The following is a 25,950-nucleotide window of genomic DNA, read 5'->3' as shown; positions in this document are numbered from 1 at the left end:
ACACAGTGGTCATTGCCTGCACTGGAATTTATGATGGAAAAGAAAGTTAATTAAGTTCTGTGGTCAGTGCTTAAGGGAAAAAATAGAAGAGCTCCCAAATGTAATTCCTTCCTGGAACAGGTATTTTGGCAGAGCCTGCTAATTACTATATAAAACTGTTCATTTAGCAAGAGAGAACTAATTTTCTTGCTGTAAGTTTTCAGGGAAAAATGCAGAAACAAAACAGTTTTATCACCTGGCCTTTTGTTGTCAAAAAGGAAAGTACACCTGGCATACTCTGTAGTTACTAACATCATCACAGCACATAACTGAGTGGCAGAGCTGAGTAATAGCAGAGAGAGGAAAGTAAGACACTTCTGAAACCAGTGGGAAAGGAACTAGTTTAAGGAAAAATTTGAGGCAACTGCATGTGCCACCATGTTTGGCTAAATTAAAAGAACTACAAATGGTCATGTGGTAATTCAATGCAAATCATCAAACGATTAACATGGCCCTTATTGCTTTGCATTATATTACCTGGCATTTCTGGTTTTGGCAAACCAAGTAAATTTAATGTTGCATTCTTATATATTCTTTTATTTACATATAAAACCAAAGGGTTAAGAGCAGAAATCGTCAGGGCAAGACTGTTATCAAGTATAATAATTTAGTTAACATCTGCTCCAGCAACATGACCTGGACTATGTAAAAGATGCCCAGTTTAAGAGACTTAGCATGCCTCCAGTTCTGAAGTCAACTCTAGGACACTTCATTAGACATGGGCATGAAACATACTGTGAAGATCTGCATTCACGCTCTCCAGACATAGATACAGACCAGAGCCTTTGCTTGTGATAGAATATGGGCCAATAGCAAGAAGCAGGAGTGTTTCTGGTTATTTTCCATGCTATTTATCACCCCATTATTCATCTGCAGCTCCCTTGTGGAACTGCATTTCCCTTGAAAAAGAAGCTGATCATAATACCAAATCCCCTACCGTGATACCAATGCGAAGAACTGGTATTCAGCAGTGAATTTGCACAAGGTGGGAAACAAAATTGGAAAGATAATACAAGTAAAACCCAGCACACAATCACTGTAAGAAAAATTTGTAAGCCAGTTCTGACTAGCTATCACATTCATACAGAATAACCCAGTGGTCAAAAAGATCTGAGAACAGGGAAGTCTTGGATTTGCTAGGCTGTGGAACAGATACATGAAATTAAGAGGGGAGTTCTGCAAATTTAGAGCATTATATATGAAAACAGGTTCTAAACCAGAGCAAATGATTCTTTGCTTCACAAATACGCCCCCAAATGCTAAAGAATCAACTCCCTGGTCAGCCAGAATATCTTTTAAAGCTACAGCATGACAGCTTACTTTAGATAGCTCAAACTGTTAAGCAGCTTCCCAAGACAGCCTCAATGAAAAAAGAGCCATTGTTTTACAAAAGGAGAGCAAATGTAGTTTTTGTTTATAGTTACTTGCTGTGTTGTGGCAAAAAAATCTTCACTGGACAATTGTGATAGATTCTTTCAATTTAAAACACAAATTCAACCAAATAATTATTGCTAACTGATCATAATATGTGAATGTGAGTGATGTAAAAACACATCCCTTGAGCCTGGGGTGCAAAGGGAGGGAGAAGATAGACTTCTGTTCATTTTTTACCAATAAATAAATTTTAAATTTGAAAAAAATAAATACACAAAGTACAAAATAACAAATTGAATTACAGCCGAAGCAAACATTCAATTGTAGTGAGTTTAGTAAAGGAGGAATAACTTCTGTTTGTTTACTTTTTAAGCCTTTAATCCTTTTCAAATTAAGACTTTTTCCATAAACAGCAAAATTCAGTGGGCAAGAATACTTGGTATCCTCAAGTATGCTTTTTTTTTTTAACAGTGAAACATTTCATTTAAAAAGAAAAAAAGGCATTTCTGCTTAGGATTTCAGGATGTACAATAGCACTATTAGTATAAAACTTCAGTAAATTGCATCATTCTATGTGAATAATTAAGTCCAAATTACATGAAAAAGCTATATGCACATTGAGGATTTGGCCCTCTACTTCATTTTTCTTATCCAAAGTAGAAAAAACAGAATTTGTTTCTCAATTTTAATGCATGTCCATGCCTTAAACTATGTTTTTTACTTGACTTTCAACAACTACAGTACACAAAACCAAAATATATTCTTCTTTATACGTATTTTATAGTTTGTTTCAAGTCGCATCTTAAAAGGTATTTAACTTTTTCTCTTGCATCCTGATTTTAGTTAATGGCAGTAGAAAAGTCACCATCCTTGATCTAGAATTGTTTAGTAAGAAGGAGTCAGGCCTAGAGGCACATGAAAACATGTCAATCAGATGTAATTGCTCTCTAAAAGAGACCCTATCAAACTGAAGAACAAGAACTAACACTAAACACATGGATTCACTGCGGCACCTAATCTACTAATGAGCTCAGCTTGTTATTTTCAGATTCACTATTCAAAAAATCCAACATAAGAAACAAGACAGCAAAGGACACATTGCTAAAATAGTTTTAGATAATATATATTACAGGTGGAGCCAGTAACATCACCTGTAGTTAAGGTTGCCCAGTTCCTCCCATGACAACTCTCTTGACACGAAGTCCAGCTTCAAGTGCTTGGGCTGAAATTTTACATACAAGGTGTCTTCCTCTGACTAATATACTGATTTTTTCTCTCATTAGCTTGATGATTTTTGTTATTATTTTATCATCACAGGAGAATGAGTGGCATTAAGAAAAGAAGGAAAATAAAGGGAAATGTGGTTTTATCACAACATCACAGCAGCTAAAGAAGACAACTTTTACCCTGGAGGTGACTGGTTGCATTCTTGGCACTAGGTCTGCTCCTCCTTTCAGTAAAGAATCTCCATGTCTGGTCTGCTTCTGGACCTAGACGGACAATAAAGTTGGCCCATCCAGTCCTATGTCCAAGAGCCCAGGCAGGCAGGCACAGTTCAGTCACAGATATACGCTGTGTCAACCTCTTTCCTTTCCATGTCACATGTACACTAACCTGATTTGCCCCACAATTGACAAATCTCAGCCCAGTAGCACTGGAGAGTATTAAGCACGCTCCTGGTGTACATCTACTGGTTTATTTTCATTCAGAAAACTGTAATTCCTATGAACCATAGCAATGGGGAAAAAAAAAAAAAAAAAAAAAAAAGCCTCTTACTCAAAACTGATGAAAGACTGAAAACTTCTTTCTGACTTCCACTTTAACGAAGGATCTTGGAAGTTCTTTTGTGAGTTTGGATGTAGATTCAATGAGCAAATACATTAATTTGGAAAACAAATGTAAAAAGAGGAGATGGATTATTTTATGGGAAGAGTACTGTTGGTAAGACATCAATACACATATAAACTGGAAGTGAGAAGTCGCCTGGAATTTTCAGGAGCTGGGACTTGCTGACGTCATTATGTTAAATTAATCAGATCAGAGGCTCAGAAAGACATTTTTCCTCATGTCCTCCTGGCAAAAAAATAGGATAAAAAGGAATGCTTTGCATGAGGCACAGTCCGTTTTTCTAGTAATTTGGCCACTTTAATGCATTTGAATCATTAACAGTAGTGAAAAGGCCTTTAATCTCTTCTGCTTTTTTCTTGGGAATTAGTTTTTGTTTAAAAGGCCCTAAGTTCAACAGAACGTGAGGGGGAGTTTTTGTGGCTTGCAGTAAATAGTCTTAGGTACCACAAGGATGTCCTCTTGTTCTGGATTTCCTAGCTTTAACAATCTGTGACTGCACTAACAGCCCAAGTGGCTGTAAAGAGTGTGCCCTTTGTGTTCTAGATGTTCAATTTCTGGTTTCAAGATGTGCTAAAGACTTCTTCACCTGACCAAAATCAAGAGGAAATCTACCAGAAAACATACACATTATCACACAGTCTGCTAAGCATCCCTAGTATCTTAGACAAAATACACGGGCAAGTAATTCTGTAACAATAATTCTGTGGTTTAGCGCTGTCTTTATAAAATGGACATACAATTTCCCCCTTCCAAAGGTATAATGAAAATTAATGTAAAAATATCTGAGAATCATTTTGCAATGATAGTGGTGAGCAACCTAGATAAGCCTATGTGAAAGTGAAAATTTCTCTAATTAGAGCAGAATATGAATATTTCCCAGATAATATGAGTTAGGGCCACACATTAAACAATAAAGCTAAAATTCTGAACTCGGAGAACATAACCCATCTGTGCAGTGAGTGAAGCCGCGGTCCTCTAGGAAAAAAAACAGCATGTGATACAGTAATTAAATACTGTTCGTGAAACATAGCCACAAAGCAGGCAAATACAACAACCTTAATGCTGGCATTTGCTAACTTGAAAGTTTCAATCTGCAACCTTAACATTCTCAAGATTTTTTTAAAGACACATAATTTAGGCCCACTTAGAATGAGGGCATTCATATATTACACTAATCTTTTCTAAAAATTCTTTAGAATTTACTGGGGAAAAGTGCTCATTCTCCTTCCACCCAAGAAATAGGTCTTAAACAATTATATATCTATAAGAATTGCTTTAAGGAATTATGCAGTTCAAGCTTCTTGGTTTATATTCTGTGGTGCAAAGAACAGGCTGGTTTATGTTTGCAGAAAACAAAGGAAATCAGGAGAAAAAATAAGAAAGCTTTACCTCTTTCTTGACAACACACTTCTATTATGACCCAGAGACGCTCTAATATCCATCCCTAATCCCGTCATCCCCCTGTAAATGCTAAAAAGTGCTGCAATTTGCATCAGCTTGTGTGCTCGACATTTGTATATGAATGCTATCTAACTGAGGATGTTAGTCCCTCAGTTTGTAATCTCAGTGGAACGTGTAAAAGACAACTCAATAGAATACTGTGTAAGGGCATGGAGCATAAACTAGGGCGTCTCCTTGTAAGATCTAACTAGTATATGCACTTGTTAAACAAACCGTGGGCTTGTGTTGTGAATTTACACAAAAGCACAGACTTCAGTCTCTTCAAGACTGGCTGTGCCGTGAAGCACAGATACACCCCGCACAGAAAAGCTTTTCTTTCAACTCCAGTTCACATGAGGCTTTCTAGATCTGAAACATGCATTTGTAATAGCAGTCATGTCACAAGTCTATGCAAAACTCAGTTTGCCTCTTCTCATTTTCTTTAGCAACCAAGCCCTCTGAACCTTTTCATCTTCTGAGATCTGGAGGTCTCAACATTTTTTTCTCTCTTCAGCCTGTTCACACAGAAATTCTATAGTTTCTCTGTACTTGCTACACATCTGTCAGTGGTGTGTTTTGAGAATCACCAGGCAGGTACAAATTGCCATTAGCTGATGAAAAGCATGACTGAGACCCAAACTAGCACTCATGAAAGTCAGCTGGCATGGGATTAGATTTCCACATGAACCCTTCCACAATGCACAGGCTACTAAACCATCATTCAAAACACTGTTATTTTGCAGGGCATGCAACAAGCAGAAAGCCAGAAGTAATTTAGATTTCTTACTAATTTAGTATCATTCCTAAGGCAAATAATCATTCCTTGAGGTACCCGGTAATTTACAAAAGTTAGAAAATGAAATGTCCTTCCAGGCAGGTTATGTCACACAGTGGACAACTGTGTGTTTTTGAACTTTCCTCTTAGGAATATGCCTCTTGCTGGATTCATAGATAGAATACTGGAAATCATACCAGGTAATATTTTTAACCACCCCTAAATACTTCTGGAAATGGGAATCTAGGGAACTGGTTCCATAATTTAAACCTAGACATCCACTCCAGTGATTAAGCTAAGCAATTGTCCTGAACAGGGCCAATCAGAACTCCTTAGAATATGTTAATAAAATTAGTCTTTTGAGTGTAACATAAAATAAACTGATTATTAAGCAAGGAATGATATGGTTCAGCATTCAGGCAGAAATCAGAGATGTCTTTGCTGTGAAGATGTTGTTCCATCCCATTTGAGTCCAGGACAAGTGTAAGGAAGCTAAAATATTAATGACTCTGTTTTAATGCAGAACTATACAAAACACCCACTTATACCAGAAGAGAAACATAGCAAGGTAACTTGAAAGCAGATACAAGAGAGGTTATATTCTTCAGGTACACAGAAAGCTGAAGGGTGGAAATTAGCATTTATTTCATGTTTTATTTACTCCTGAGATCCAGATCTCTCAAGCATCCTGTTGTATAATCTTTTATCTTCAACTGCATGAACCTACATGCCAAGTACAGTTGGTCATCAATGTAAGAGTCCCAAAGCCAGGTATGTCTGGCCTCTAGGGTTACAGGGTGGGAGAAATGCTGAAGCAGTATGTAGCCCTCAAAAACGTCTGCACTCTACAGGTGACTTCATGCTAAAAGGTGCTGTCCTGAGCAGCAGCCTAATATCTACCAGACTACAACAAAAATATAATTAACTCTACTTTCAGAATATGAGAACATAATTGTTTTTAGAGACCAGCAGGTCTTTGAGACCCCGTTGCAGAATTCATATACTCCTTCATTACCAATTTGCTCCTAAAGAAGCAAATCTATAGATTTGCTATTTCTATTGGGTCACAAAAACCACACACAAGCTTATTACATAGTCTGACACATTTTAGATAATAATTTTATACAAGCAACAGATGTGATTTAATAGAAGCCAACTGCCTGCTGTTCCACACAGGGATTGGAGGGTTTGAAAATATCTTCATAGAAAGAGGGGCGGAGAGGATGGAGAGACAGACAAACCTTCTGTTGTCTGATTGCTGCATAATATGCTATCATTTAAATACATTTAAACTAGTCATCTTCTGCTTGGGGAATTCACAGTGACTGAGTTCCAGTTCATTACTTTGAGGGCTATGGTGCTATTGTCAAGGCCTCAAAACCAGTAAGATGGCCTAACCCCCAGGTTAGAGAGGCTACAATAGCAGAAAGGCAATTACACTGTAGGAAAAAATGTCGTTCACTAATCAGCTAGCAATCAATTACTAAGAAGATAAGATAACCCTATCCCCACTCAAGCTCTTCAGTATTAATAGTGCCATCATGTAATTACTTTAGGCATGGGCAGGTGCATGAAAGGACAGACTCTACAGTACACTGCATCTAAGATTAATGAGTTCTGTCAATTTGCCCAGCAGACATCTGATTCTTCAGCTTTATGTAGCCACTAGTTTTACACATGCCTCAGGGCTTTTTGCTGAAAAAATCAACTCCTAATTTAAATACATCCAAAAAGCTTACATCTTAAAAGAAAAAAAAAACCCTAATTTCACAAGTAAGACTGCATCCAAAAGATTCTTAATAGGAATATTAATACAGCATGTTTTCCCATTTCAGATATTCTTTATTTTAGTCAGAGTAATGAGTGAAACACATGGTCCTACAAACATGTAATACCTCATAGAAAAACTGACAGCACACAATCCTGCAGTCCAACATCCTGAATTTCACTCATACAATCAATTCCAGCAAGTAAAAAAAAAAAAAAAAAAAAAAAAAAAAAGAGAGAGAGAGAGAGAGAGAGAGAGAAAGAAATGTTTCTGTAAATAAGTCATTGCTCAGAACCCAAGACAAAGCAAATACAGAAGCACTTTGCTTCTAAGTTAGCAAACACGCTGAATGAGCACAGCTGCCAAAAGCAGAATCCTTCTCTGTGACAAGCTACAGCCTACAAAGTTAAGTCAGGGATACGTAGGCCTATGGGTCAAGAAAGAAATGGCTTCAAATAGAATTTCTATCTGAAAAGCAGTTTCTTTTTCCTTAAAGTTACATCTACTGTAGTCAGCAGCCAATGTCCGTTTTTAAAATAAAAGAGTTTTCAAATTAAATATGACCCATTTTTAGAAACATTTTCCCCATTTGGGATGTGCATTAAGGACTCCCATCCCCAGGAAAATATTACCTATTCAGAATTTTAAGAGATCTTCACTCTTACTAAAACCCTGTTTCAAGGATGTGCTTAAACATTTGCTTAAATCTTTAAAAAATAATCCAAGATATTTAAAGTCATTTAGTTGATTAAACATGCAGTCTCTCAAAGATCCTCTTAATCATCTCTCTGAAACTTTAGACTCTTAAATACCTTTGGAAATCTTATGCTCAAAGTGCTTGGCTGTACATACACATAGTAGTCATGAAATAGCATACATCTCCATTTCTATTTCTAAGTACAATTCTTCAATAATACTAACAAAATCTTATAAAGGGGTTGGACTCAAAATCAAACATGCAAGTACCACAGCTAAGGAAGTTACCATTCATCAGCCAAATTTCATGAACTGATCATATGCAAGGTCCATTTCCTTCAATTGCAAAAACTTAAACTGCAAAAAAGCCACAGCAACCATGACAAAGGTAGTAAGCATTAACTTTTTTTGCTCCCACAGACTAGGGCTGAATTTGACCTTAAAACACCAGTGTAGCTTCTGCAGCATCAAAGTATCAAACCCACAAACTATTAACATCAAACTATTTCTTCAAAAAATTTAAGACCTTTAATATGGGCCTAAGCAAAAGACACAGAAACAATGTTCTCAAAGCACTTCTGTGACAAGAACTGACATTTCTTTTTCTCCAGTCAATGTCATCCTGTTTGTTCCTTTTCTGTCACTTCCGTTTGATTATGGAAAACAGCTAGCAGCATCTATTTTTTTAACTTTCATTTAATGTCACAATTGACCACCCATGAAATCTTTCTCAAGACTACATTTATTGGATATTAGATTCTGCTAATTAATTCTCTGGATTAATTTCTTCTGAAGTAATGTTATCAATTGTTTCCAGTAAAGAAAAAAACAGCCCAGCAGTAACTTGATTTTCACATAAATGAATTAAACCTACACAGATGCAGTGGCTCAAGATACCATTGATCCATGTTCATTGGCTGCTGCTGCTGTTTCAATTGTTATTTGATATGGTAAAGGACAATAGAGTGGGAAATGGTTTTGATCTTAAGCAACTGTTTCTAAGAAGATACCAGCAACTCTCTGGCAATATGTAATGTACAAAATGTATTCTATGCATTGAAAAGCACTAATCTCTAAAATTATAACTATTTCTGAAATGCATAGTTTATGGTTTGATCCTGAAAGATGCTCAAGTTCACAGAAGACATTTGAATTTAAGCCACTCAGTATGCAATAAAAATCTGTGGGAATTACCCAGGGGAGGAACTATGCTACAAATTGAAAAGAGGCAAAAAAGGTGACGTGTCCTTGAAACTATGAACTGGATACCATCAGTTAATGATTTAACGTAGAAAGGCAAAGACTGCTGTACTAAGTCAGCATTGAATATGTTAAGGAGTAACCTTCAAAGACATAATGAAAACTTAGGAATACATCTCTTTTTGAAAGCTTCTGGGAAATCATGACCAAGCTTTTATTTCTACATCTGAAAATACACTCTTTTCAATCTCTTGTAATGATACTCTTGGAAATACTGTTTTGGCATGTTGTATTCATTATGCGCTGAGTGCTGTCCAGTGGCCTAAGACTTAGAAGTCCACTTTTGAACATTATTCTTTCTTGACTCTCTTCAGTTTTGATCACAAAACAAAACTGAGTAATTTAAGGATTACTTCAATTCATGTCAGCTGGCAAGAGGTGCAAAGGATATCAGAGGAGCTATTCCTTTCAGCTCTTCCAATGTGGGAAATGAACTGGGCAGAAAGAAGTACTGACCTTTCTATTTAGATTCTGCTCTTGTGCTCTCTCTCTACCAGCATGACCCATCACTGACAGAGTAGGCAGTTTTTAGCATGAAGGCACAGGAAATTAAAGTTCAAGAAAAGAAGGAACGAAAACTGAATGGAAGAAAAATAAATCTCCAAAGGTTTTTGAAGTTACTACTGAATCTGGACAAACAGGATTTCATGTCATTGAATTTTATATTTGATAGCAGGGATTCCTATCTTAACTTCAGTCAGCTACTGTCATGAGTAGCACAAAATAGGAAGTGGATAAACTGCTAGAATTTCCTCTCTCATCTTACCTGAAAACTTTCTGCTGCACAACCTCACTCCCTTCAACACATGATGCCAACACATGCCATTAGATAGCTGCACAGATTAAGGCCTTAAGCCCTACCCCTACCTAACCTTTCCCTACTAGCCTAGGCCATACACATTAATTCCAGATATACAGGCCTCATTTCTTGCCAGGTTACTGCAGGTGTTGTCAACACACCAGAACATGCATGGCAGATAGAAGCCTGTAGCTCCGCTGCTTATGTCAACAAGGTGTTGTACAGCTGTACAATGAAGAACCAGTTCCCACATCACCTGCACTTTACAATGTGAGAAAATATTTCTACAGATCTGTTTGGACACTCAGAGAAAAATTCTCATTTATTTTCCATCCAGACAAATTGGATTAATTCCACAGCATTTCTGTCGCATCAGAAAGCAACACTTAGTTATGCTTTAAAGGATCAATCTGGCCTTACCTGGCCTGCATCTGCAAAATTATTGCATCTGTCTTGAAACATTTTGCCCCGTCTTTACTGAAAGTTTTATGAACAAATCTAATATTAAAATGCATTGCCTCTACATCTCATACAGACTCTAGGCAATATTAAAGCATTCTTCATAAGATTTATTCTCTAGGCCCTTCACCAGCTTTGTTGCTCTCCTCTGTACTCGCTCCAGCACCTCATTATCTCTCTTGAATTGAGGTGCCCAAAACTGGACACAATACTCCAGGTGTGGCCTCACCCGTGCTGAGTACAGGGGGACAATCACCTCTCCACTTCTGGTGGTCACACTATTTCTAATACAAGCCAGGATGCCATTGGCTTTCCTGGCCACCTGGGCACACTGCTGGCTCATATTCAGCCACTTGTCAGTTAGAACCCCTGGGTCCTTTTCTGCCAGACACTTTCCAGCCACACTTCCCCAAGCCTGTAGCACTGCCTGCAGTTGTTGTGGCCCAAGTGCAAGACCCGGCACTTGGCCTTGTTGAAGCCCAGACCATTAACATTAGCCCAACGATCTCATCTGTCCAAGTCTCTCTGTAGCAGCTCCACCGCTAGAGACTGAGGCAAAGTAGGTGTTGAGCACCTCAGCCTTTTCCTCATCCTTTGTTACTAGTAGTGACTGTTTATTCAATGTCTGTTCCTCACATAAAAAGTCATATCTTCAGAATCATATATATTAATTTCAGTGACCAAAATAAATAAGTAAGAATTAAAGTACTATTTTTACTCATGTTAGCCTTGCAGAGACAGTAGCTAAAGGAAAGCAAGACAGATTCAACACACGCATTGTGAAAAAATAGTTTTAAAACACAAATGCAAAACCAAAATTGAATCAAAGAGGAAATTAATTTCCTGTCTTCTGCTTACATAAGACAGGAGATTACCTAGCTGTAACCGAAAGCAGAGTTAGACCTACTGAAACTTTTATTAGTGATAATTATGCTTGAGCTAGAAAGAATCTAACTCTGAGATTCAGAGAGCTGTTGAGTTTGCTGAAGAAGCAGTTCAGAAATTCATCTTTGACATGTCATCCCTGCAAATGTAATAGGGAATCACCAAGAGAAATAAAAAAGTAACCTGATCCTATTTCAGCACTACATTTTTCACAGCATTATTAAAGTACACAGCAAAGGCTGAAACATTATGAAAAAAAGAAACAGTCTGCTCTTGCTGTACCTATTTATTCACTTATCGTGTCATCAGCCAACTTCCTTCCTGCAAGCAGAAGTGAGCTAATTGTTGAACAAGCGTGGTGATGTTTTAGTTCACGCCTCTCCTCCTGGTTGTCCTATTATGACCAAAATATTCACAGACCTACGCTTCACATTTATTTTTAAAGCCTACTAGCACTGCAACCTCCACAGAGAATTACTTTCCCTTAATGGTCATTCAGAACAAGAATGGAAAATAAATTCTGATCAGCTTTTTCTACCCTTTCATGGCCACCATAAAGACTAAAACAACTTACCTGACTTGTCACAACCCACGTCTTTTCATCATCAATTTTATTAAATACAACTATATTTTAAATATTTTGTGGTGAGATAGGGAGCTAACCTTTTTGTCAAAAAAATACTGTCTTCACTCACATAATTGGGTGAAAGCAATTACTTTCTGGATCCTTTCAGATCAGAAACAAAAGGACTTGAAGGATATTTCTTAAGACCATATGTTATAATATGTGCTTAAAATGACTTTTTTCATGAAGTTAGCTGGAGGGTGTACCAGACTTATTTTCTGTTAGCACAGAACACTCACTGAAGGGGACTTTGATCTAGCCAGTTCCTGTCTGATATACCTAATTTCTAAGAAACTTTCTGCTTATGGCAGGACTGGTTTGATAGTTAGGATCAGCTGTTGACATTACATTAATACTTTCTGGGTGTCAAATGCAAGAGATTACAACTAGAGTATTTTCAGTAACACCTTTTCTCTTTGGTGTACAGGCTTGCTGAATTCCAAATTCAATGTGCAACTCTTGTCTCACCTAACTTGAAGGAAGCAGACATGAAACTGGGAAGTTTATAGCTACATTACATAGATTAATCATATATTTGTGAGCCTCAAGGTGCTGGCTCTTGTCAGACAGGCATATTTTATTTAAAAAGTTACACATTGCCTCAAATTTACTGTTTCACTATCATTATTCTTTTTTCTCTGTACCCTACTAATTGCATGACCTCTATCTGGTAACCATATTGGAGTTTTCCTGATTGTATTTGCTGGTTTGTTGTGTTTTGTTTGGTTTAGGGTTATTTTATTTTTAGTTTCTTATTACTTATCACTTCTTCCGGAATTGTTCTTAAAAGGAACTATACAACACTGGAGGATCACACTGATGTAAGTCTAATTAATAGTCTGAGAGAAATGGGTATGATAAGGACAAGAAAGGAGTGGGGAATATTTTAAATAGAAATCCAAAACTTCCTCTACAAATCAAATTGTATCATACGAAAATTCTTGTTGGAAGAGACCTCAAGAGGTCTTTAGCGCAAACTCCAGCTCAAAGCAGGGCTGCTCTGGAGTCATTTCAGGTAAAATAGGGCTTCATCTAACTTGGTGTTAAAAACTTCCATGGATGGAGACTGCTCAGCCTTTCTGCATACTCTGTTCCAATGCCTGACTGTCCTCAAAATGAAACAGTTTTCCCTTACATCCAGTCAGATCCTCTTTCTTTTGTTCTTTCTTCAGTTTATACCTATTGTCTCTCCCTGTTTATCATTGTCCTTCTGGTGTTAGGGGACACAAAAACTGGACCTGGTATTCTTGATGTGGTCCTCATGGCCTGTAGTACCAACTACACAACACCAGTGATTCCCTGGAGTGACACCTTCACCTCCACTGCCATGTCTCTCCTATTTGAAGTAGCTGAAAAGCTCATAACAACAGCTCTCACGCACAGCTCTGCAGCAGAAGATGTGTTATGGGCTGGTGCTCTGTCTGGAAAAATAAGCGTTTCAAAGGATGGCAGAGGGCTCTGTCACCACAAATACATTTTAAAGAGACTTTTTTTTTTTTGGTCTGAATTCCTTGTTAGGAAAAGGAGCAGGTTCCACAAACAGCCACTGCTCAGCAGAATAGCTTACTCCTCTGTACTGCCTTTCTTTGCCCACCAGCTGGTAACATGGGATGAGCTTAGTGTTTAAGACAGCTCTTGAAAAAGTCCTCTTCTAGGTCATCTTTACTGATAACCTCATGCTTATAAATTTTTTGCAACTTTTTAATATACATAATAGTATATAGAAATAATTCCTTCCTTCCCTCTTTCTTTTCCTCCTTCTTCCTTTCCTCCTTTCTTTCCTCCTTCCTTCTTTCCCTCCTCCTCCCTCCATCCCTCCCTCCTTCCCTCCCTCTGTCCTTCCCTTCCCTTCCCTTCCCTTTATGTTTTTCCTTCTTTCTTTCATTCTTTTCTTTCTTTTCTTTCTCTTCTTTGTCCTTCTTCCCCAGCACCTCTCCCATTCCGTTTTTGTAGATCATTAGTTTCTATTCAAAGAAAACCCTTAACACTAACCACTCTGAGAGATCGGCCAAGGCACTCTGGGGGCTCCAATTCCTAAGTCCCATTGAATTTTTGAGGGAGTGTGCCACCAAACTCCTTCAGGTTCTTTTAAAAAATGTCATTCTCAAATTAATATTGTGCAACTGGAAGTATTTTCTTTGAGTATTCTGCTAGTTTAATTTTCTAAATGTTTCTTCTCACAGATTGACTCAATAGCTACATGAGGGTAAATCTAAGTGGAGTAAGAATAAGCTTCTCATTCAGTCACACAGTGCACTTCTGCTTGATTGGAATGGATATATTGTACATAATATGTCCCTGCTGATGTTTTCTCCAGTGGGGCACACTGAATTTCATTTAAATGCCAAGGCTCAAAATCTAAAACAATGTGACTTTAACAAAAAATCTGATGAGGAATTTGATGAGAAAATGGCAAGAATTCCTGTGGCATTTGGGTAACAATTTCAAGCCTTCATTTTAATAGAATAAACAGGATCATATTTCATTCAAATCTGGCAATGAGATGAGCTTTGGGTATTACATTGATATAAACCAATAAAGAATTTGCAAATTTGAAGCACTAATTAACAGACACAATATTAAATGAAAAACGTTTGCTCGAGGGGCAAATATATTTTGAAGACTTTAAACTTTTATTAAAAGACAATTTTTAATAGCTTTGTCTGCATTTGACTACTTTGTTAGTTTCAAAGAGGGGGGTTCTTGTGTTTTTAAACTAGCACATTTAATATTGTTGGAATATAAATGAATAAAATAACAGTCTCACTTCTTCCTTCCTGAAATAGAAACTCAATGTCATGTCACTTTAAGAGAAAAGAAAAATACCTTATAAGTTTGTAAATTTAATCTACACAGTTTATAGCTGTGAAAGAGGATGTTAGTATTTTATGATCTACATTGAACTCCAATGCTATTTCTATTAAATTACTTTTTAAGTCTTACAATGTCAAATTGAAAACTATTCATATTTAGAACCTGACTGCACTATTTTGAGAATCCTAGGAAAAACATATAAATAAACAAACAAAAAAATCTGAAATTCTGGTTTACTGGTCACATATGTAACAGAGTGCGAGGATTTTCTCTACCTAATTGCAATGCTACACATAGTAACCTTCTTGATACTACAATATCTAAGACTTATGTATCTAAAGACTCATACTTCAGAAAATGGGAATGTCAGCTAGAATATTAAGGAATGAAATCTATCAGACTGACCTTCACATAGGATATTAGAGACTGTTTTTTTGGGAAAAGTGGTTATTTCATCCTAAGCATAATACCATCAAAAACTGCTGATGATAAAGTCACCTGCTCTGACAACTCAGAAGCTGCACTGCACATAGAAGTTGTTACATATTTAATTCATTAGCAAGTCAGCTGTCTTCTTGTTTCAAGAAATTAAGGATTTTTTAACTTCTAAATTTAAAGTATCATTTCCACTTTCACACTCTATGTGATTACTGTGCACCTGTATCTAATCCTACAATAGCAGGTCCATGCTCCCTTGTCCCTTATCTTAGGTGGTGCCTCCATTTTTTCTAACTGCTTTCATTTTTCTTTTCTTATTACAGTTGATTGTGGTACCTTTTTTTTCTTTTTTATTTAAAGGAAAATTATGAGGTAAGTGTTCAGAAGGGTAATTGATCTGTGGTTTAGAGATAAAAGGCCTGATTTTTCCTTCTGATACTGAATCCGCATCAAAGTCAAGCTGAAGCACTTCACATGCACTGCTTAATGAAAACTTGTAGAAAACTGAATATAAAAAAAGCCATTAGCCATAAAAATAAATGACAGGGAGTTCTGCAACCTGTTCACTGAAGATTTGTGTATCATTTGGATTCAAAATTTATACATTTTACACACAGACATGCAATACTGCACAAGTTTTATGAACACTTGATTCACAAAATCCCACGTGTAGAGTGTGTCATCTGTATGTCCATAACTCTTCACTTGAAGAATGCCCAGAGTAACTTGAGACTAGGATTCAAAATGGGACAGCCTGTATATTTTTAAAGGGCAGATATAGAAAACCCAGAGAAAAACAAATGCAAAATTTGGAAGCAGAATGAAAACTGCTTTTTCTTCTCTACACCAGTGCATTTGTCAGGATTACAGGGCATACCCCACACTCAACGAGGGGTCAGTGTGTGAGAATTTGCAAACAGAGCATCCATTCTTCCTGATGCTTTTATCCCAATTTTACAGCCCGTTTGAAAACCAAGGGAGAACCATCTGTGGTATATAAAAGGCATAAAGGCACTAATTGTGAACAGGAATACACATCCTTCATGGCAGAAGTCAGAGCAGAAGACTGGGTCAACACTGATATAATCTGGATGGGGGAAGTAAAAGATGTGTCAAAACATGTGTCATGCTGAGTGTAATCATATATTCTCCAAGACATGTGGAGAACAGGATAGTCCCCTTAACCCTCTTCCTAAAACCATGCCCACATAAGCCCACCACAACAAAGTCAGTTTTATTCCACTGCTAACACACATTATTTATTTTCTTAGAAAAAGAAAGTGCTGCAAACTAATGCTTCAGGAGCAGAGTGAAATGTAAAGGCTCTTGGGTTTGCCCCCATGCAGCTCTTCCGCAATAACAATAAGCTATTAGAGAAATTACCTAATCAAAAACTGAGGGAAGAGGTTTTTAGTATAGAGACTGATTACAATATGGACAAGTAAAGCAAACTGGAGTGGGATATTGCAGCACTACAGCTTCTCTGTGCTAATTCCCCCATTGTTGCCATATTACTGAGGAGTACATTATCTTACATATAGCATGAGTTAAGAGAAATCAAGCCTGCAGTGTCCACATTGATGCTGCCAGTTTACAGTTTTGCTTTATGGACAGTTACTTGTTTGCCCACCCATCTCATTACAGAATTAAATAACATTATTTTGATATCCTTCTATAGTCCTCATTGCACTGTACTGGTGCATGCAATTTTCCAAGGAAATCTATCATAGCTTGGATATTTAAGGTAGTTATTTAGCTGTAAGTGAAAGTATATGTGAATAAATACATTTGCACCTGTAGCTGCCACATTGTAAGACACTTCTGAGGAACTAATGGAAGGACTGCAGTACATTTACTGAACCTACAATGCAATGCTGAATCACTTAAAATACTACAGGAATGAGTGAAGTATCATGAAACAGAAGAAACAACTCAGCCTGCACACTGAGGAACTCTAAATGACACAGGAGTACAGATGGAATACAGCTAGCAGCATTGTGAGCTGCTCAGGAAGTATGTTTGTCAGTGACCACAAAAGCAAGTAAGATACTCTGCTGTGCTGAGACAGGAAGAGGGAGCAATACTGAAAATACTAGTTCATTTTTCAGATAGTCCCTTTATTATCTTAGGAAACAGTGAGGTGAGATAGCTCAGACAAAGCAAAATCATAGACAGTATAAAATAAAAAATGAAGTTTTAATTGGGAGGAGAAAAGCTAGGAACATTGAAGTACAGAGATCCCAAATCAAGCCAAATCAGACCAAGCAAAACCACACAACACAGAACTGTGTAAATGCAGGTATAGTGTACCCAGGCCCAAGTCAGTTCAGGCAGAGCATGCATGGTTAACAGGAAAACTTCAATATATAACTGGAGGACTTAACACTGCTCACAATTTTGAATCTTTAATAGTGAGTATAATTTTTTTAATCCCATCTCATTTACATGAAAAATTGAACTCAAGCACAGCAGAGGAAAAACATATATTTGTGAAGCAATTTCCAACAAATGTATCTGTAAATATTAAGTCTTTCCAAATTAAAGCTGCAATAAATAAGAGGGGATGACACCTCTATACAACAACCACCTTTTTTTTACTAACTACTCCAAGGTACCCTTCCATATAATACACAACCTGAACTATACCAGGGAAAAACTAAAAAGGCAGAAGTTTCAGAACTACAGAACAGTATTTTAAAGGCAAATAAATAAACACTCTCTGGAATGTACTGCTGCATGTAATGAGCTAGGTTGAGAATTTGGCAAGCATAAAAGAACAAATGGAATATTTATGCAGAAAAGGATAATTTCCACAGCTACAATAAGGTCTAGATCCTGAAGAGACACATGCTTTGCCATGTCAATAGAAATATGAACATTTTATGAGAGTATATAAGTGCCTGCAAGATTCAGATCTCGGATAAGATGTACCATTGCTATCCATTCTCATGTACGTTTCTGGATTAAGGAGGAGCTGTTTCCTAAACCATGTTCTATGAGTTCATGCTTTTCACTTTGATTACAGTATCTTTAGTCTGTTCTGAAAACATCCAAACTAGATGAACCATAAATATAGCATAAAAGGCCCTGAAATCTCCATCTCAGCAATTCACCAGAGACATATCTTGGCTGAACAAAACACAGCAATTTTAATCCAGCAGAATTTACTGACAACTACGGAAACCAGCAGTGCTGAAATTGACCAGTCAGCCTAAGAAGCAGCCGTATTTATTAGATGGGGTCACCCTTCTCTGTTTTACATCCAAACTAATAAAGTACCTACATGCTTATATTGCAAGTCTTTAATATTTCTGAATATGGTATCCCAAATAGGAACAGTTCCAAGAAAGCCACAGAGGAAAAGGACAAATGTCACCACGTATTTCTGGGGGGCGACCAAAAAAAACAAAACAAAAAAAAAGCAGCTTCAGGCTGTTGAAACATTTATGATTGTTGAGTAGCTAGTTGTATCTGGCAAAAAAGGGCACTACGCATAATTGTTCTTTAAATACACAGCTTCAGCAAAATGGTACTCTAATTTACTCCCCCAAAGCAGCTTACTTTGAATAAGAAGTTTTTGCTGTAAAAGAATAATTTATTATATAATAAATCACACTTTATTAAAAGTATTCATTTCTGAAATCTTGGGAGAAGTTTTTAAAAAATATATCTAATAAAGTAATTTAGTAGCATGGCAGTTGACCATCTTCAATAATAGGCTCTTTTCAATAGCCACTCCAATAAGAAAAGCACCCTATTGGAATTATCTCATTCTAAACAGCACAAGCATGCACAGCTTCCCACAGGCAGACAGCAGGATTTGCACAAGGAGATAAAAGAATAGGCAAGTGTTCAACAAATTTTTGAGATTAAGAAAATTGTACTTATTTTAAATTTTCCATAGCAGCAGATGAGAACCAGGTCAGACTATTCAATCACAATTCAGAAAATAAATTGCTTATTTTTTGAAAGCTTTCAGTATTAATTTAACTCTGCTTTCACTGAAGTCAGTGGGAACCGCTAACAGGTTTCAGCATGAGAGTCCAATGAGTCTCAAGCAATTTTAGACATATGATCTTCTAACTCTGTGACTTTGGTCATAGCTCAAGATAAATTATATTCAAGAACACATGTACATGGTGTTTCTTGCCTTCTCTTCCTTTCTCCCAAAACTCACATATGAATGTCCTCACAAGCACCACTGAAATAAAAATTTGAAGTACTCTATCTGTATTAATCTGCATTAATTTATTCTATTCAGAAAAAAAAGAAAAACAAACAAAAAGTAAAACCAATAACAAAACAACCATGAAGAACAGTACACCAACCTATTTCAACCACTTTTTGGGTAATCCAGCAAGCTTTATAATTACGGATTTCAGAAAGCACATCTTTTAAGCTCTGCATATGTATCTGTCCTGTAACTATGTGCACAGTTCCACAGCTTGGAATGTAGTCTTTCAATAAGCCAAACAAATAGGTCTGTTTTTAAAACAGGTACAGTGCTGATTAAGCTCCCTGGAAAGGTCAACAGTTACATTTATAGATTTCAGCACAGCTGCTGGTGTAAGACAGAATGTTTAGAATTAAGTCCCTATCATGACTGCTTGTCTCACAGGATAAAAAAATACCTGTTTTCCTCCATGTTGGGATCCACGCTCAGCTCTGACTTTGAAAAGACATAAATAAAATTCTACCTAAGTGTATCACAAGGGTTTCTGAGAAAAGAAAAATGCTGTGTGTGTAACAAGCAGGCACTTCAGTGAAAAATCCAAAATAGCTATCTCCATAGGATGTTATTGCTAGAGAATTAAGCCAATGCCCTATTACAATCTCTCACAGAAAAAGTGGATTTTAAAAACCCATATATCTCAGGTAATCAGTATCTACTGACCACTCAAGGCAAATCTTTCATCTGCTCAACTCTTTCATAACTCACAATACCTAGAAATATGTAGAGCTCCACTTGACAAACACTCCCTAGACTTTTTTGCTGGAGTCTGCATCTCAGCATACAAGATTCCGAGAACAGGCCTCCTCTCTGTCCCTTTTCCATACTATGTGGCACTTCTTGGGCAGTCTTCATGTCTCTGTCCCCTTCCCTATTACCCTCTGAAAATAGCACCACTCAGAATTGCTGCTGTCGGCATTGAGACCCATGCTAGATCACCAGACTCCCCAACAGCATACATACTGACTTTCCATACATCCATGTCTTCAGAGTTTTGAGGTTACTCCTTCACTTGTAATAACAAAGCCAGCAAATGTGGAGATTCTGACAGGATTTCCACATCGAATTATTTTTGGTAGAGCAGAAAAGCATCATATAAATATACATATACAGATACACAGCCATGCATGTGTGTGCTCACACGATCACACATGCACAAAGTCATAGAAATCCATACCCACTTCCCTTTCCTGAACCTCCTTCTGGCTGCAGGTCTCATGGGTGATTTCTCTCTCTGATACAAACTGCTGAGAAGCCAACAATTTTTCTCTAACAGTTCACACTCCTTGGAAATGTGTTTTTCCCTTTCCCTCTCCAGATCAGTTGCTTGCCCACAGAGGCTGCACAATGTGTTTCTTTCTTCATACCTTTCCTGTTAAAGTAATTTATTCCCTCACTAAAGCATCTTTCAAAATGGTTTGTATTTTTTTTTTCCTTTATAACCCCCAGCCATCTTTCCGTTGGTGTCCTTAGAAAGGCCTCAGTCTCCAGCACATAAACAGACAATCAATCAGGATTAATATATTTTATATACACAGATTATGCAAGTAATTTTACAGTAATAATCTTTCAGTAATACTTTACCATTCACAATTTCTCTTAGTTACCTTTATTGTGCACAGAAGATAGTTCAATAAAATTCAGCCCTGCAACTACATGCACATGTCTGGATGCTGCCAGACTCCACTGTCAGACTACAGCATTCTAAGCAAAACCTGAAGTAAATGTAAGCAGTTTTCAAGTTTCTACAGGACCATCATCTGTGTGACAGAACCTTTTAAGTTAACTCCCAGACATTTCTAGCAAGCATTTAACATTGATTTTGCTTACACAGGCAATATCCTGTTAAGCCAGCAAAAGGAACAGAATCAAAAGACCCTCTCTACACAGACTATGCTTTGATTAATCCTGGTAGTTCTTCAGAGGTTAGAAACTCAGCCAAACATGTGACTTTGAAATCAGAGTTGTACAACAAGATTAAAAAGAGGCATGCTATGCTAATAAGAGAAAAGAGAAGATGTCACAAAAGATACAGTGGTTGGCTCTGAAATGTCCATTCCATTTAGGATTTCAGAGGCCAATACACCATAGTAAAGATAATAAGTTTGAGTTATGGCTACAATCAATTGGAGTTTAAGATGTGACATAGATATTTTTTTACTCTGGATATCATATTTGAGATAGGAAAATTGCTCATCACATACGGATAAGTAAACTGAGGCACAGAAGTTCATATTCTCAGCTGAAATCACCTAGTAATAAGCAATGTCTACATGAAAAAATACATACATCCTTATGTGCATTCTGTCATGTCGCCACGCTTTTTTACCAGTTTATGCAAAACTTCATAATGAAATCTAGCAATTCTTTAAAACTATTATACAACATTTATTCTTCAAACATCAACTTGCACTATGAGCCAAGTCCTGTAATGTGCTGAGTGCCCTCAGTTGCCATTTGACTTTCACTTTGGCCTAAGAACTCATAAAATTCATTACAATGTCCCATTTGACTGATAAATGCCGCAGGACAAGTAATAAATTTATTTAGGATAAATAAGGGCAAAAGGAAAAAAGCAAAACATAACTAAAAATCAGTGTAGCTTCTGACACATTGGGCACTAGAATTCTCTTTCATTTCACTGCACTGATGGAAAATGGCCTAAGAAATGAAAAGGAAGACAATATGAGTCTTTCAGTTGAACGTTCCATACTATGTAGTCATTTATTTCCTCTGGAGATTGCTAGACTGACAACAAAATCTCTTAAGCTGGTAAACACTAAGGGGAAGGAAGAATGTAATTTTTTTTCTTCGGCAGTTGTATAATATCTAGGCATAAAGGGAACAGTGGACACTGATATTTTTCACGACAAACTATGAACAGTGGAGAAGTCACATCTTTAATGAAAAGTAAAAACAAAAAAGCTATGTTATTTAGGAGTGGCACAAAGGGCACTTCTCTTACTTTGTGTTTGCACACACTATAAATGCAATTCATCCAACCACATTACATCACTACATGTAAGAAAACTGAGCAGGAGTCTTTCAGTAAACATGACATTAACATTTTTTTCTTATTTTGGTTCTGAATGTGTCACTATCTCTTACAGACCAGAATAATTACCTATTACTAACAAAGAGTGTTTACATTCTAATACAATGAAACAGAAAAGTTGTCTCAGAAAGCTTATCCATTAAAAAAAAACAGAGTCCAGGTTAATTAAGTTTCAAGGCTAAAAGCCATCATTAGACGTCTTTTAGGCATTTTATCTGACGTATTACATAACATAAACCTTAAAATATCACCTGTTTCTCCTTGTGCTAGGTCCAATTACAAAATACCACTGCCTGACTGCACAACTTCTCCACCTTCCTCAGCACTGTACTTCCATAGATGTACAGAAAAATGTGTGTGACCAAAATGGGAAAATGAAAGGTTTTAATCTAAAAACAGTAGCATCACCTCCTCTTACAGGAAAAAACAGTTTGGCACAAGCAGTTATTTTGCAGCCAGTACTAACTAGACCACTTACTATTCTAGCCTGTCCAATTTCTCATCCAAAACTGGAAGTGGCATCCAACATATGCTGAGAGCCCAAGGATACAAGAATTAGAGCTGCAGTGTCTCTAGCTCAATGATTCTTGTTATGCAGCATTTGGGGTTCACTCCATTACAAAGCAACAGATTTACCGCAACTTGAGGACATTCATTCAAGCTTCAAGCAGCAGGTAAGTCAGCCCAACCAGTGATCCATTATAGTATTTATTACACTAACAGAATGATCTTTCAGTTATTGTTCATCTGGATTTACTGACAGAAGGAGAGTAAAGAACAAAGAGCAGTGACCAGAGAACAAAGCTGACAAAAGACTTGAGAGCAAATGTTGCCTTATGTTGATCATGTGGCCATAATGGGTGAGTATTTTTGGCTGAAGCAACCTTTAGTCATTATCAAAAAAGAGGATTTTAAGATTTTTCCTCATTTTCCATCCTAAGTTTCTGTACTAGTCTAAGTGCAGAATTTCAAGACTGGCAAACTTAAGCAGAGAGGTATGTCTCCTACTCAACTGATGTTATACAAATGCCTAGAGAATATCCATGCTGTTTAGTGGCTGAGAAGTGGGATGAATTATACTTCAAAAAACAACAGGTCACGTACAGTTTTCAGTACAAAAACCTCTAGCTAGCACATCTGCTAATTGAAGAGAAAGGTTTGAGACATGTTTTTCTCAGGAACATACAAATGGTCTACAATGGAATTTTCCGTGTTGCATATATTCAATTATTTGGTTTGTATTTAGTGTTCAAAGTCAATAGTGGACTGTTTTGAAATGCACCTTAATTATGTGAAAAGTAAATGAGACAGATTAAACTGATTTAAAAACCTGTAATTAGGATGTGGGGGAGTTAAATATTAAATCAAAAACAAAACAAAAACGTGTTAAGGATAAAATGTTGATAGAGTTCTATTAGCAAAGTAGGAATAAAGAAGCTACGAGGACTGACATTAAACCAATTTGAGAACAGCAGTAATGGTAGGGAGTTCTAAGGTTTACACTTAGCTGCATTTGAGAATTCTGAAGAAATAAAAAAAGAATTAAAAGGGTTTTTTACAATGCAGCATAACTTAGGTCTTCTAGCACTTCCACCATAAGCAGTGTTGAAAGCTAACTTTCCCTTTTAGCATGACAGGTAGAATTGTCACTTAGACCATCAAGCCATTAAACCACTTTTAAAAAAGTATTTTGTAGATCCCATAACAACAGCATTCTAGATAATATTCCAGTGTCTTTTCTTTCAATCAAGAAAATCTGGCTAAAATTGGACTACCTGACCTTTAGATTAATGGCCCTGCCTCTCGCTTGTCATACTAACACCGAGTTTGTGGAATAGTTAGGATTCATCTGGAAGTGATATAATTTCTGCTTTTGGCTTTTTTTTTTTTTCTGGAAGCTAATGGCTTTTAGTCAGTCATCTTCACTCAGTGTATGACACATGTAGCCATTCCATTTTAGTTGTCCATTAACTTCAAGCATTATGACAAGAACAAAGCAACTTCTTAAAGAAGTTGAGTTCAGCTACAGGTATTACATTTCTACAAATCCTTTGCTTATAAGCTGCTGTTTTCAATTGTCACTAATGTTTATCTGAGTGCAACAGTATCATAATAACCAATTAAGAGGCTGCTTAAAAAAATACAAGATGTCACAAGACCTGTAGATACAACCTTAGTGTTACTGTTCCATTTCTCTATGCATTTCTGTCTGAGGTGTTGGGTTTTTTTTTTCTACAAGCTACCTACTTTTTCAAGCAAGAACTGTGCAAAAAAAGCAACAACTAGAAATGTGGTCCGAAGTCTAAGGCCTTATATAAAGTCTATGGTACTTCATATTGCTTCCTTGAGATCATGCAAAGTACAGACTACAGACAGCACTCGTAAGCAGAAAGCAATACATACATTTCTATGGATACTTGCAGGATCACTGATATAAACTACTAGGGGAAACAGATTCTATTACGAAAAATGACACCTGTAGTACTACAAGATTTTAAAATAATATTTCTGTTCTTTAAATATTTATCACTGAGCTGCAAATAAAACATCTATAATATCCTGTGGAAATAACATGCACTGGATGGCTTTTAGAAATATGTTTGACTGTATTAATACTTTACTCAGTTGTACTAACCTGACATCTGGGTGATGTCTGTATTAACGCTGTGTTACAAAGCACTTAAATTCCATTTTTACTCCTCATACTTTTTATAGAAACAAGAAATTTCCCATCTCTCATTATTAGGACATCAATGAGATAGGAAACCTCTAGGTAGTGGTGAGTGGGTTGCGAAGCTCAACTATTCTTGTTGGAGCATCTCCAGCGAGGCAACACAGTAAGGTTCCATTTCAATTTAGGTGACATTTAAGTCTATGTGGCAAAGGTGTTTTATTCTGACTCAACTGTATTTTTATGTGATTGAGCTGTTGTTGAAGTTAGCAGCAATTTGCCTCTTTCCTAGCCAAATTTTCCCAGGCTCAGCCATGCCTCTGAAATTATATTTTTAGTCATGATTTTCTGTGCTCCCCAACGATGGGAGTTCTATCGTACACAGTAGGCACACTCACAAAGCCTAAAAACAAAGGGAGCACATCCATCTTGTACCTGATGCTGGATTTTGCATTGGGTTTTCCTACCTGCTACTTCCAGATGAACCTGAGCCACTTTTTTGCTTTCTCGCCTGGAACCAGACCAGGAATAATGAGGCAGCTATGCTCTAGTCTCCATGACACCCTTTCTTCTATTCCCAGAAGCCTAAAAACATCAAGGACCTCACTTCAGCTGAGTGAATCTGCAAGACAATGAATAAAACAAAACTTCACTTATAAATAATATTAAACTTTGACAACAGGAAAGTCTTTTACCAATTTGAACTATCCAGCCATACTGTAGTATCCCAAACAGAAGAGGCACTAAAAGTACATTTCACACAGCATGCTTTT

General features: G+C 36.9%; 1 long non-coding RNA gene across 6 annotated transcripts in view; it reads right to left on the bottom strand.

The window, feature by feature from the left end:
• The window catches only part of LOC127387346 (uncharacterized), a 508,224-nt gene that overhangs the window by 403,783 nt on the left and 78,491 nt on the right, over positions 1-25,950 (bottom strand). The window contains exon 1 of one of the 6 annotated variants that reach the window (XR_007890102.1): positions 25,645-25,740. The exons of the other annotated variants lie outside the window; for them this stretch is intronic. This is a non-coding gene — a long non-coding RNA (uncharacterized LOC127387346). Of the gene's footprint in view, positions 1-25,644; positions 25,741-25,950 lie in introns of those variants that run through there. 6 annotated transcript variants of the gene reach the window in all.

The sequence above is a fragment of the Apus apus genome, chromosome 7 (genome assembly GCF_020740795.1).
Source record: "Apus apus isolate bApuApu2 chromosome 7, bApuApu2.pri.cur, whole genome shotgun sequence".
NCBI lineage: Eukaryota > Metazoa > Chordata > Aves > Apodiformes > Apodidae > Apus > Apus apus.
The sequence above is the reverse complement of the archived record's forward strand: the minus strand, read 5'-3'. Positions and strand labels throughout refer to the sequence as shown.